Raw genomic sequence first — 10,690 nt, 5'->3', positions numbered from 1 at the left:
CTTTTCAGGGTGTCGAAACTCGTTGTCTTCGCTGTAATTTTCAGGCAGGTCACACAACATTTTTAATGATGCGATTTTTTTCGCTGTAATTGAATTAGAAACTGACGCAAGGATCGTTCTTCTTTTGGTAGCCATTCACGGTTGTGGGGGCAAATGACAGTTGAAATGGGGACTTGACTCGTACACCCATGATGTCTATTTTGCATTTTATCTGCTCACGCTTATCCTGACACTCACACACACACACACACACAGCCGGACACGCACACTTGCTCATTTCAACGACGCAAGAACATGGCTGTGGCACAAAATGGCGTCGTCTGTAATAAATTACGTATACGCAACGCTGCAGGAGAGCCAGGAAAACGCGAATGCCAAGCCCAAAACCGAAAAACCCACTAGCAAATGCCAGGGCGCGCAAATGCATCAACCAATTGGGAATGGAAATGGCAGTGGAAATGGTCATGTGAATGACAATGGTCATGTCAATTGGTTTGGGCCTTCTGGTCGAAATCCGTCGAGGTGGTATACCCGCCGAATTTCGCCCGGCGTCAGGCCTTTCATTGTTATTCTAATTCCTTTGCCGACTGCACATCCTCGCCTCATGGCATGGATAGCATTTAATTGCAAAGGGCCTGGTAACTAGGTCGTTTTACCACCGAAAAATTTCCACTAAACGAAGCACATTGAGTGCGGAAATGGACCTGATTGATGGTTAGTCGAATGAAAGGCACACATTAGCAGGAACTTGTTTACGACATTTCAGATCGTTTGTCTTGGGCCTGCTTAAATATTTAGTGGTAGGGTTTGCTTTTGAGTCTACAAAATAAAAACAAATAATATATGCCAAATATATATATAATATATCGTCTTAGCTTAAAGTCTTAGCCATTAGACTCTAGTGCATATTTAGTAGTGGTATCTATGACTTGTTTATATCCCATACGGTTCAAGGGATTCCGCCAACAAGATAATTCACTTTTGTTTCCCCCACCGGGAGCTCGTAAAAAACATCCTGCAGGTCCTGGAGCTACAGCCATGCTCAATTAGCAGCCGTTTGGCTTCCTGAAACGAGGGTTGATTCCGTTGAAAGCTTCCATCTGTAGATCATAAAAACTTTTTCTATATTTATACAATTAACACCGTGGCAAAGTAGGGGGAAAAAGGCAGGAAATGTTTATCTTAAAGTCTGAATCGCTCCACGGCCTGTGATTAGAAAATTACCGACATACACATTAAAGGCAATTTTTAGCTTTTCCTTTTTCGCCGCTTTCCACAATCTTCCTTTCGGGTACGCCTTGTTTTTTTCGGGCTCTAAACGGAAGTACTTTTCCCTTCACCATCCTCCAATTGTTTTGTCTGCAGTTGTTGTTTTTTTGTTTTCGGAAAGGCTTTTCCTGCGAGTTTAATTCTGATAGATGATGCTGATTGCAGAGACTGATGCGACGAGGAACCAATAATCAACCGAGGACCATTTTCACAAGCCCTTCCCGGAGGTTAATGGTGCGTCGGTTGTGGAAGTTTTTGGGAGCATTTCTTGCCAAAAATAAAACGCGTCCTTTTAGCCCCACGTCGAACATCTCTGCACAAACACGAACTTAAGGGCTGCTGCAAAGAATTGAAGGAAAATGGTAGTAGAAGCTTTTACTTGACGGCATCATCGGGTAGGGGGCATGTGGGGCTAAGGGACAAGCCACAAGCCGCAGAGTCCTGGCCCTGAGCGGTGGTCCTTGCCATGTTTTGTCTCGTTTCACTTATTTGTGCTCTTTCTGTTGATATCTTACCCTTTTCGCAAAGGGTACTTTCGCTATGAAACAATCCAAGATGATCAACAAAATTATTAATAATTAATACTAAAGTTAAATCATTTAAATTATCTTTGAATGTTTGTACCACTTTGCATTACTATTACAATTTGAAACCACCAAATTCTAGAGCATTTGTTATTCATCTTCGGTCCACAGAGATCTCTATTTTTTGTGCGTTTTACCACCCTCTGTCATTTCGTTTTCTTTTGGGCCTGTTATTCATAGCTTATAAAACAATTCCCCTGGCTATTGCGCTCTAATGTTGGCCAAGCTTTTGGCCCATCCTTCTGACTCCTCACACACATAGAGGGCAGCAAAAAAAGCAGAGAATTGGGCTGAATGAAAGCAGTGGTCGTATGACTACTTAAGGTAAATAGATGACACTACCCGGGCCTCCCACATGACCATCCCCCATTCGAATTCCATCCACCCAGTCAGCCAGCCAGCCATCGGCTCAGGGGCTCACCTTACCGATGCTGATGATGATGTTGCTTATGTTGTAAACATTTTAAGCAAATTGTTTAGGTAAATAGATAAGACGTGACCTTTCCGACACGGGGTCGCTCACAAATGCATTGTCAGTGTGTCGGCGGCGTTGGGTGGAGTTGACAACCGCCCCATTTTTAAGGTGGGTTGGCTTACGTCTGGCTAATGTATTACTTAGCGTTATTATGCTTTCTACTTTTTCCCGAACATATCCTCCAAGTATTATTGTCAATTATAAAAAAGAAGACGGCACAATGCGCATACAGGGACTTGACTACTATTGTTGTGGTCCCGAGCCCAGCGGCCCTTTGTGTCGCCGACAATGGCGTATTCTTTGTCGTCTTTAAGTTGCAAAATATGCAAATAAATAACGATAAAGTAGGTAAAATTGTCTGGCCAACAACCCGAGCGGGGATTCAATGGGGTTTGCCCCTGTCGTACAACTAGACCCGAGAGGTTTGAGTCCTCCGACCCCCAGAAATCCTTAATGACGGAGGAGGCTCAGCTGGGTCTTATATGACCCCAGGGTCGAATGCCAAAAGGCGTGAGACGAAAGGGGCTAGCACGGTATAAGCCCGATTTCGATATGGCCACTTAGCCATTCGAGTTGGCAGCGTTGGTTGGTTTGGTTTATGCCGCCTGCAAATCTAGTGGCCAAATCGCATTTCGAACACATTTCGAAATCGAATCGTAATACATTTCAAATTCTGTTTTATCTTGGGCTCGGTGGCGAACTTTTAAAGCCCTCGCCGTCCTTGAAAACCACTTAGCCATTTCGCTATATACGTAAGTCTTTGGGGCTAAGCTCGATATCGTCGGGCTAGCAAATTGTTTTCTTCCTTTTTTTCGCCTCTTTTTGCTATTTATGCCTCTTTGATGCCCCCTCCATGGGAGCTGAGGGTATTTTTTTTTGGCTCAACTTTCTGATTATTTCCATTCAATTTGCCCGTTTTGCGTTTTTGGGCTTTCAACAAGTTGTAGCCTTGACAATATTTCCGAGCAAAAGGAAGGGAAATATGAACACAAAACAAACAATTACCGCGGCAACAGGGCAACTGGCAAATCCATGGACTCCCCCGCCCTCAAGTGAGGATAAAATTGAACTTCCCTTCCATTTTTTTTTCTCCTTTTTTTGCGCTTATTTTTTCCGATTTTTGCAGCTGCCAAAACAGTCAAGTGTTTCGGCCTTTGTTGGTGGTGTTATTGCTGTTTACCCTCCCTCGGCTAATCGAATTCGATTGCTTCACACTGATAAGAGCAGCTGCCATACCTCACAGCCCCCCGGAGATCCCGGACTCCAGATCCCAGATTCCCGATCCCCGATCCCCGTGTCCTGATCCCTGATCCCAGCGGCACTTGAAGTCCCTGAAAACCCCGGTTGGGATTTTATTGCGTTTCGTGTTATTGTATTAGCCAAAGCATTGGCATCCGTGGCATATGCTTTAAATATACATAAAACTCCCCGTTTCGACGCTTACCTGGAATGTTAGGGAGCATGGTAATATTATAGACTTGTTTAAAAGGACACAACGACAAATATGGTCTGTAAATAATAATATAGCACCATAAAGTTTATAGGAGTTTTTAACAATCTTCTATTATTTAGCTTATTATTCATCATAAAAAAATGTGCAAGCCTTTAAAGGACTTTCCGAAACCATAACAAACTAGTTTATAGAGCTAGTTTTTGCTGGCATTCGTCTCTGATTACTTCCAAGGTCCCCATTAATTGGTATCTTGTAGTCGAATCGCTTTAGTAACTGACCCATGAGCTCGAGTCCTTTGTTAGATTCCGCGTTTTGTTTGCCCTGCTGATTTCATCGCCGATTTTTATGTGCTCCGCGTTTATTATTCTTAACGCTTTTCGCGCCTCCTGTTAACCCCTTCATTTGATATCCTTTCGCTTAGCTAGTCCTTCCGTTTATTGGGCTTTTATTCGCGTGTCGAACGGAAATGGCTGATTTTTGTTCCAAAAGTGTTTTGCATTTTTGTGACTCTTGCTCGCTTGTTGCTTTTTTGTTAGATTTTTGCCTTTTGGTTATATTTTTTGTGCGATATGCAAATGCGCTGGTTGTCATTTGTGCTGGGGATTTGTTTTAAGCGCCCCTCGCGCGTGCTTTATATGTTACTCATATGTATTCATATGTATTTGTGTTTTAGTTTAGTTTTGCCATCCTGACATGGGATATACAATTCGCTCAACCCGCATTTCGGTTTACTTCTGTACAAATTGTTTTGGGTTGGCTCTTGCCGCTGATTTATGCAATAGAAATGCAAAAAACACGAGTGCTTCTGGTATTTGATGTAATAACTTGTAAAATCAACTAAATCTATTGACATTGTTGTGTGCGAGTTTTACATATGTCAGATGTGGCGTATTAAATTACAAAATTAGCACACATTGGTGTAAGCAAATAAAAAGTTTTAGCTGGATTTAAATTTAAGAGTTTAATCAATAGCTATTTTTAATGAAATGCTTTAAAATGAAACGATTTTTTAAGTTTAAAATATAAATGAAAAACTGTAGCTTACTTAACTCTACTGCTATGTGACCAATATTCTGTTTTATTAAATATCCCATCAAAATTTATGGTCTCTGCAGTCGATTGCCCATCAGTCACGTAACCAAAACGGAATCAAATCCCAGCTATCAAAATTTCTTGGAGTTCATTGGACTGTATGGCATAGTTGAAACCTCAGTGAAGGCTTAATGCAGCCAGCCAAAGGGAAGCTGATGGCGAAGCCCCACTGAACCGAGCATCATAAATAAAAGAAATGAAATCATTTCGACCAATTTGTCTACAATTTTGTGTCACACTTTCTGCGCCATTTCTCACATGCCATAAAAATGCTGCACACACACTAACCGACGCACACAGACAACCAGACACACCACAAGATGGTAGGGGGTCAGGATTGGGAGGTGGGATCCCAGGGATCCCTTGGCTCCCAGTATTCCAAGTTGGCCACCCGGCAAGGTGTCACGCTGATAAATGGCTCTGCCTTACTTACGCCAACTTCTTCACTTTCCCCCACCAACCCATTTGGCCATCAGGTGCCCCTGGAAAAACCCCAACACCAACCCCAACCCCAGATAAAAACCACCCATTCCCGTGGCCATTTTGCGTTTATTTTCCTCGAAAAACTTTTCAGTTTTCGCCCTTTTGCCGTGTGCCAATTTCAAGAAAGATTTCCTTTAAGTATAATAAAATGCAGTGCCGCTGTCATAAATCTATTCCGCTCGATTGTCACCACGACGGCGACGCGCCACAAAATTGAAATGCATTGACATTGAAAAATTCATAATAAAAGAGAAAATTCGCTTTGGGGGCGAAAATTTGGCACAAAGCGTTTCAAACTTTTTGGCATTTTGCGCAGTGTTAATACGGAAATTAAATATTTTGAATAGCGCGAGCGAAAAAATGAAAAAAGATGGGGAAGCCTCGAAACAATTTCAAAACATTTTAGTTGACAGCGACCCCAGGACACACTCACACAGACACACACACCCAGGAACATGCACAAATACATTCACAAGAGCTGGTCATGTTTGCGCAGCGAAGTATGCTACACACACATACACTCAATTTCCACGGAAAACAAGCAAATTTGAAAACGTTCCAAGGATGTATTTCGCCTTAGATAATTTTATTCAAACGTACACATTTTTCATAGCCCAAATATCTTTAAGATATTTTGTAGATATCTTAGATATATGTACTTACATTAGTACTGTAAAACTACAAATAATCTTTTATAGGATATAGCAAGACATAATTTTGCTTTCAACAAAACTACCTGTTATATTTTTTATAATTTCTTACCCCAAAATTCGCATCGCAGAACTTCCTCGTTTCGAGGAAAACTTTTGGGTGCATACAGTTTTGTTGCCGGCTAACAAAAGCGTTTTTGCGAGTTGGCTTAAAAATTCTAATAACACAAATATTTGCAGATGAAAGAGGTACTAAAAGGCATTTGGCCGCATGCTCCACTTGTCAACTGTCGAAAGGACAAAAGGAGTGAGAGGGGCGGTACAGCAGCCAGACCCAATGACCCATGACCCAACCCCAACCCGGGGCTGCTTTTGCCCAATCCCAAGCTGGAGTCCCTCAGTTCGTCCATCACTCAGTTCGTTGGTATTCTATCCTGCAACGTTGGCACACTTTTTGACATCGTCAGAAGCTCCAAAAGCAACAACAAGCCGCAGATAAAGGGCCAAGTAATAGTAACATACCAAAACAAAACGGGAAAGAACCAAACCTATTCCCCCAAAAAAACGAAAAAGGATCTAGAATACACTTCTTTTTTTTCGTAATTTTCGTTGCATGTTTGCTGCGTTTTGCACTTTTTCTGAACATTTTTCATCTGCCGGGCAAAACTTTTTGACATGTTGCAGTGCAAATTGAATAAGTCCGCACAGACATTGCCAAATAATGGCTAACACAGACACACAATTTGTTTGTTTCTTTATCGCAACGTAGCCTGGCCCCAGGTTGAAATAATCAAATTTTCTGCCTGCAAATCCAAACACCCACCCACCCATCCACACCTTATCGCCTGGGTGAGGCAGTAAATGAAGGCTTTTGATCCGGCCGAGTTGCACTTTTGCCTTTTGTCGTTTCCCCTGCTAACTTATATCGGGGTGCAAGTTAATTTCAAAGGTTATGGTGTGCTGTTTTGTCAATCATATATATCTGACCAATGGTAAACAGCTTTACGACCAATTTGTAAAAAGGCCATTGAGCTGAAAGCACTTGGACTTGGCAAGTGCCCCCGAATGGGCTACTTTAAACCGCTTAAGGGATTTCGGTTGCCATGGCAACTAATGCGAATGCTACAAGCCAGCAAGTGTTTCTCGAAAATTGTGTGTGGGAAAATATGAGCCATGGGGTATGACAATCATATTCGAAGGTGTTTTCCCCTTTCATCAATTTGTGTTTTTTCCCAAAATTTCCATTTCAGCAAGCTCGGCATTCAATCTTTGGCCAAGTTAGAAGACACCCGCAAATTCAATTCATCGCCACACAAAGTGCATGCGTAGAATGCCATGCCCAACGTCCAGCAATAAAAAGAGGTAAGTGCTTTTACCCCGAACACACACACAACCTCCCATTTTGGCCCAAACTGGGCCCCCCGGCTGTTATCCAATTTCTGTTTTGGCCATTGCTAGGTTGCCTCACTTTGTCTTGGCGTTTTCGACACGATTTTTCTTCATTTTCCGAAATCAATCAAATGCAGGCATCCGTTTGGGTGCTGCTTCCCCTGCCAATACACATCCAGGAGGCCTGTCAGCGGCGACACCCGATCCTTGGAGCTCCTGTACGCCTGCCATCGCGCCATCCCGCCTCCTTGTTGGACATTCATCAAGCCATTTCATCTATTGACTGATTGATAATATTTTTGATAAATGATTGGCGGCCATGTCCCACTTTACCCCTGGGTTTCTCCTTCAGCTTCCGACTGGCCAACTGGCCAGCTGGCTGGTTATTTACGGCGTGCAAAGCGGCAGAAACCAAGGATTTATAGGTGAGAGCGAGCAGACGCCGCCTGCAATATGCAAATTGATGGATCTTCGGCCGGGTCGTGTCCATATGCCCTCGAGGGGAGGACAAGCCAGAGAGAGAGCGGTGGCTCGACTAGCAGATACCTGTTTCTGGATCTCATAGTTCACCAGATCACCAGGCTCATAAGGATCGACGGAGAAATGAAAGGAGAAATTGTTGGATATTTAGATGAACAAGGTCTTGATCTTCATAGGATCCTAATCAAGAATATATGTATGACCGGTACACACTTTATACCAATTCGAATATACCCGTTCCTCCCCGCGAGTTGTGGGTATGAAAAGCTTGGGCTTAAGCGTGTTCCCTGATTGAACTGAAGCTGTAGCTGGAGTCTTCTGTATTTTGGAGCTCACCTGCATCACAACACATCACATGCTCCGTTCAACATCATTTTTCATAAAGAGCCTGGCTAATAAAAATTAATTGATACATCAGCAGCAACACCATAGTCCGCAGCCCGATTAGAATCAGTTCCAGGAGGGCGCACACACAAAGGTGCTAATGCCGCTGCTGCCGGTGTTATTATTGCTGTTTTGCTGGTCGAACGGCACGCGCCAATGTTTACACGGCTGATGGCACAGGCACATCCACATCCACTGGCGACACCGAACCCGCTCGACCATATGCGACCTGGCCAAGAGCAGGAATCAAAACAATCAGCCAAAGGCAGCTAAAGGCAGCCAGACTGAGGAGCCGTCGCCATACGATACGCCCACACTCGGACACGATGCCACAATAAGCCACACAGGTGAGCCAGGTGAACCAGGCGAGCCGGCTGAGTTAGTTGGGCTGGATGGGGCACGGTGGGTGGGTGGTGGCACGCGGAAGGCACTGCAGCTTGGGCCTCCTCTCGACCGGCGCCCAAAGGTAACTAAATTCTTTCGTGCAGAACTCGGCGGTGTCTCTGCTAACAGGCATGTACATAAACGCAAAGTCGAAGAAGGCACTTGGGTTAAGTCAGGCACATCGATTCTAAAGTCGAGTTGGACTGAAAGATACTTTAATAAAATATAAAACAAGTAATATTCCATAATAAAAAGTAAACCATAGTTAGGTTGAAGTATTTGCCTCAATAATATAAGCAACACTTTCACTAGCTTTTGATTGCTTCGGTCTCATTTTGGGATATAATTTCTCTTAAAGGGTATTCTACATTCGGTCATGCCCTAAACTGCCACTTAGTGTTGCAGTGGCAGGCTTTTGCCTTTGTGGTCCTCCCAACTTGGCCGAGTTAAGCGCCGCGTGACTTATTTGATTGTTAAACAACATAATCTGTTGCTGCCTGCCGGTGATGGCCATCTTTTTATCTTTAGCCCCATCCGACTGGCCAATTGATTTTTGGGTCCCGGTGTGGCCAAGAAGTGAGCAAACAGTGGATGGCCACCGTTGTGCCTGGGCAGGTGTAAGTGTAAGTGGCGCCTCGCCCGAAAAGTTGACTCCCTCGAAAGTCGGTAGCAATTCAAACAATTTGCAATAAGGCGCCGCCGCCGCCTTTCAGGGCGAAAAAAAGTCGAAAATGGATCGAGTGGGAGACAAAGTCAGTTTGCTCGACTGCTCGCACCCATTTGCTTGATGGTAATGAAAATGCAGCGTTGCGGAAAATCGCACCGAAGACACCGGGTAACCAAGTCGCAAGTGGAAAGTGGAAATTGAAAAGTAACGGACTGCTGGGTTTCTAGGGGCCAACCAGCGCAGATACTGCCCGAATATTGCGAAAGGTATAAAAATTGTTCCCTCTCAAAATTCATGCATGAATTCAGAATGGCCCATGGCCGTGAGTGGGGGGGTTTCGGGTGGAAAATGGATTTTTTGTCGAAGGACTCACCAGAAGTGGTTTTCATTTTCCGCCCTGTTTTTTCCATCTCTCTTTTGGTCAAGCCAGCGAGCACTTTTCCGGCAGTCAATATTGCGGGGCGGACAATGCCAGTTTAGGTGTTATTGTGTCAATGTCTCGATGGCCTTCCCCCTTTTTTATGCGACCCCCTATCACACCCATCACCCATCGCCAGCCCCTCGAAAGTGGTTTTTGCTGTTGCTGCTGCAAACAGAATTGGTAGTTCATACATTTCACAGCAATTTCCATTTGGCCATATTGTCAGTCTGGTACATTTTTTCAAACCCTCTTCCTTATGGCCCGCCCTCTCGTTTTTTTTTTTTTTTGCCATTTTGCCCCCCTCACAACCAGTGTCCAGCAAATCAAAGCTAATTTCGAGTAATCAGGCACATTTGTCGCATGTCGTCCGTTGTCAACATTTCGTAGCGTTTCCGGCAATGTACACAAAAAAATTGGCTAATAAAATGCAAGAAATCTGCAACTTGTAGTGTATAGGGCCCGAGGCGTGTTGGGTCTTGGCCATGGATTAAGCCAAATGTGCATGTGTGCAATCAGCCAACCTTGCATGCAGCATGTGCCAACGACTGGAGGAGCTGTTTACTCGATTTTATGGCCAGGATGGCAATCTGGAATATGGCATCATAATTATTCGGATAGTAAGGCCTTCAACGCAATTGGAATAGGAAATCAGAAATTACTGTTTTAGTGATTGTCTTCAATAGCATTTGATCAAAACTTATCTAACTTTTGGATTAAGTGTTAGAAAAATTGAAATAAAGCTTTAAGTTTTACACTTCGTTTCGGTATTTGAAAGTTATGCTTTATGGTTATGGTTGCTATATAAAATTTAAGTTACATTAATATGTATTAACAATAAAAATATAATTATTATATAATTATTTTCTAATATATTAACCAGTTTACTAATGGACTTAAAATAACTTACTACCCTCTGTTAAAATGATGCCCACATTAATCAATAATTTATTTATATTGAA

This window comes from Drosophila simulans, chromosome 2R (assembly GCF_016746395.2).
Source record: "Drosophila simulans strain w501 chromosome 2R, Prin_Dsim_3.1, whole genome shotgun sequence".
In the NCBI taxonomy this organism is placed as follows: Eukaryota; Metazoa; Arthropoda; class Insecta; order Diptera; family Drosophilidae; genus Drosophila; species Drosophila simulans.
Note: the sequence above shows the minus strand (reverse complement) of the source record.